Source organism: Nannobrachium achirus, assembly GCF_963921795.1.
Source record: "Nannobrachium achirus genome assembly, chromosome: 3".
NCBI classification, from domain to species: domain Eukaryota; kingdom Metazoa; phylum Chordata; class Actinopteri; order Myctophiformes; family Myctophidae; genus Nannobrachium; species Nannobrachium achirus.
In genome coordinates this window covers 49135172-49139766 of record NC_137812.1, presented here as the reverse complement: position 1 = coordinate 49139766, position 4595 = coordinate 49135172, and positions in this window count along the sequence as shown.

Here is a 4595-nt window from a genome sequence, read left to right as displayed (position 1 = left end):
ACCTGCGAAGTGAACCACCATACTGTGTTGTTGTTCAGTGTCAGCTGTGCTCCGTCTCTGCTCCAGATTGGTTCACCGGCCGACACACGTGAGTTGGACGTCATTTGATGATATCTCACGCAAAAAAAAAAAAAAAGAAAGCTGCCAGAAAAGCAGCCAGAAAACTACCAGTGGTGTCAAGTATCTAAATAGATTTAATTACTGTACTTATATTAAGTACAATTTGGAGGTATTTGTACTTTATTTGAGTATTTCCAATTACTTCTAGGCTACTCCACTAGGCTACATCTCAGATACAAATATTGTTTCCGAGATATTGTGTATACTCCACTGTAATTACTAGTTATTTGCATAATAATCATATAATAATAATATATAAATTATAATATTATTACCAGTAAGACGCCCTAAGGGCGAGAAGCGCCTAAAGGGTGAGGATGCGCACATGGGTACGTGCACATGGGAGTGTGCAGACTGTGCACCATAGGGGGGGTGTGCACCATGGTGTGCACACACGCCATGGGCGCTTTTGGCATATAGAGCCTACCCCTCTGCTTAGTCGGTCGAGTCATCACTGCGATGTCAGAATAGGTCAGCTTTATCCATATATGGAGTCTGTGAGGTCAGATGTAGAGGTATTAACCTTACCAGCTCCATATATGGAGATGTATGTGATGATCCAGTGATTCCAGTCATCTCCATGGACCGGGTTTGATGAGGTCAGAGGTCATGATCTTCATATATGAAGATCCAGGTGATGCCATATGGATATGGATCCAGATAATGCCATATATGGAGTGTCCATTCCCAGATATGGGCTTATTATTGATGACATCAGGGATCTCAAATATGGGCATGGATGTCCAGGTGATGATAGTCATCAGTTTGAGTTTTGACAGTCAACATTGTGATGTCAGAACAGCTATAGACATTGAGGCGTTACGGAAGGACTGACTGACGACATGAATATCCAGGCATCTCCATAAATGGATATCAAGGTATGGATATACCAAGACAAAATTATTATTATTTTTTCACTATAATAATTATTATTCATGATTATAATTTAAATGAGCTGGCTGGCAGTGGCTGCCATCAGCCAGTTTTACTTTAATCTCTCAAGAACAGAAGTGCTGGAACAAAACAGAGAGGGCCCTGTTTTTTCCTTTTCTTTGACGATGGGTTCCCACTTAGGCCTACTTCCCAGATTGGTTTTAGTTTCACCCATAGACGGGTTTCACCTGATGCAGATGTTAAGTGCCCTCCCACCTCGTTAACCTTGCAGCTGCAAACACTTTATTTGAGACAGCCAGCAAGCATGCTCACGTAGGCCTACTACATTTCTGGTGTGAAATTGCACGAGGGACCCCACAAAAAGACCAGCTAAAAAAATCGGAAATGCCGTTTTGTGAGGTTTGAGCACCTGCCCCCTCCGTGCGAATACCAGAAGAGTCGCCGGAAAGAAACTCGCCTGGGCTGATGTTTATGGCTTTTGATTGTGATTGAGGTAGGCTATTACCGTTACTGTATTTATTAGAGGTTTTGGATAGGAAAAGGTACAGTTTCATGACAGTACAGTTCACTGATACAATGTCAACTAAAAGGAAACTCGGGTTTATATCCTTATAGGCCTACCTCGCTCTAACTATGCCTAAACGGTTAAACCTAAAACATTATCCCTAACCTTAATCTCAGCAAAATGGTGCCAAAACCTAACCCTATTCCTCAGAAAGATATGCGTAAACCTAAAGTTATTATAACCTTATTCTCTGTAAAACAAATACAAGAATAAAAATCTCGGCGAGTTTCTTTCCGGCGACTTTACCAGTTACCCTCCGTGCTCTCTGCACGGCCCTGGCACCACTAACAACTAACGTTGGCCAACTTGGCCAAGCCGCTTATTTCAAATAACCGCGTAGGCTATTGTAAATTGTCACACATAGTTCTTGCCTGCCTGGTTAATAAACAAGACTGCACTCAACACCACCCCCTGGCGGTAATGTGTGATAGAGGCTGGCACCGCCAGGCAATAGTTCACCCAGGTTTGTGAGGTATTTGGGTATTTTGCTGCCATCTGCCGTGTAAAGTGTATATTACCATGTACGGGTGAAGATAATTTAATAGGCCTATTGAAGATTGAAGAATTTATTAGAAGGTTGCAATTGCCAATAGGTAAAAAGTACAGTTTCATGACAGTAGCCCTACAAATGTATTGGTACGAGGTCAACTAAAAGGAGATCCTAGTAAGCTTTTCGGCCTATTTACACAGGAACCACTTTATGTATCTCATATAACATTATTGAAAGACAGACATAGAACACAGTAGGTGAGGTCTAGGCTACTTTGCGTAGAATAACTTACATCAATTACAAAATCAGATAATAAAAGGGGAGGAAAAAGGAAAATGTATTGTATTATTGTTATAGGATTGATAGTGAGTGGTGAAAATTCTAAGATTCACTAATCTCGCTGCAGGCTTTCCACCACGGAGGAAAAGATTCACTATAGCTCCTTATCGTTATTTTAAACTCAAACGGCCATATTTAGTTTTTAATTATTATCCAATATCCTCTTTCAAAGCATTTTCAAAAAACAATAAAAAAGTAAACAAAAAAGCAAAAAATAAAAAATAAAAATAGAGACAAATTCATGAATTAGAGACAAATTCAATGTTTTTCTGAATTTCATACATAAATTTTTTTAAATCAAAGAAATCCCATGAATTAGAAAACAAACAAGTGTTTAAAGAAGAAGTGAAAATAGACAATCTATTAGGTACTAGTCATGTTTCAGGGCTATGTCTGTAACTTAGAGACAGAGAGTGTAGGGTCCATTTGGTTCCATTTATATACACTCTCTGATTAACATTTATTTTACGATATAAATTGGGGTCCCAGAGATGGGTAGGCTATGCCGTTAAATGGGGATCTGTAGCCTAAAATGCATGTCAAACATGGGGGTCCTTGAAATTAAAATGATCGAGAATCACTGCTAGAGCCCTAAAGATCTTATCTTATGGGGTCCCTGGCATATCTGGTATTCTTTCAAATGGTAACCGGTAGAGTCGTTCGGAAATGCGCACCGGGTGGGGCAGCGGTGCGCTTTTGAACTCTGAAGGTAAACTTTCTGAAAAGCAGCAGTTGCTAACCTAACGTTGCTATTGATGTTTATAAACTAGTGTAAATAATAGTGATAGTCTTAATCTCACAGTATCACAAATGTTAATGCTAGAAACAAACATGTACAGAAGGACAAACAATCACAGTAGGCCTATAATCTTACGTTAGCAACTGCTGCTTTTCAGAAAGTTTACCTTCAGAGTTCAGACTGAAAAAGCGCACCGTCGTTGCCCCACCCGGTGTGCATTTCCGAACGCACCCCCCGTTTTCCGGCGAGTTTCATTCCGGCAACTCTACTGGTATTCGGGCGCAAATGCTCCTGGCATTGATTGATTGATTGATTGAAGAATGTATTAGAAGTTTGCAATAGGAAAAAGTACAGTTTCATGACAGCACAATTCACTGGCACAAGCGTTTCGAACACTGTTTCTCAAACCTTTTCATGTCAAGGACCCCCAAATTGACACTTAGCATTTGCGCCCATGCAGCAGGGCTTTAGTAATGTTTCTGCACCGCCACCTACTGGTTAACAGATGCCAAAGTTGTGGTAATAATCTAGGGTCTGGTAATAATGAGACGACTCTTCTCTTTATCTTTCACATCATGCAGTACAGACATTTTAATGCCTTGACTTTTATGCCCTGAAAATATGTGGGGGTAAAAATAGGAATGTTTCTAATCTGAGAGCTTGTAACATAGAGATCCTCTGTTACTTATGTGTAACCCTTATTTATTGAATCACATTTGCACAGCATATTTGCACATTTATTATTTTTCACAATTTATAAATGCTCAGTCATGATTTTAAGTATATATATATATATATATATATATATATATATATATATATATATATATACACAAGTTTCCGTGGGAGTTTACTGGAGACTATCGGGACCAAACTTCCGGGTTTAACAGCAGACACAAGCTCACGTCGTGTCGCAGATGCAACCCGTTGTGAGCTTGTAAATCGGCGCCGGAAGCTCGGTACAGACGTCTGCGCAATGCACTATGGGGCGTTGGAAACTCGTGGATATATAAACAACTATATTAAAAAACAAACAAAAGCAATTCATACAAGCAAGCAAAACAAAGAAATGCATGCATACAAGCAAGCAAGCAAAACAAAGTAATGTATACCAGTCAAAGACTAGAGATGTGTGTGTGTGTGTCAGTGTGCGTGTGTGTGTGTATAAGCACAAGCAAAAAACAAGTGTTCATATAGATGTATAGAGAGCCTGTATCTGTGTGCCTATATCTGTGTGCAGGGGAAACACACTTACCGGTACACACAGTACACACACTGAGTGTGGAGGGGGAGGCCCCTGTTCTTCAGACAGGTTTTTGAGTCACAGCTTTGAGAACTGGGTCTCCTATTGAGCTCCACTGTCTATCATTTTGTGTTTTACTTGGTCCGTTGAGAATAAGCCTGTGTTGGTGTACAACCTGAAACCTCACATGGTCAAAAGCAACACT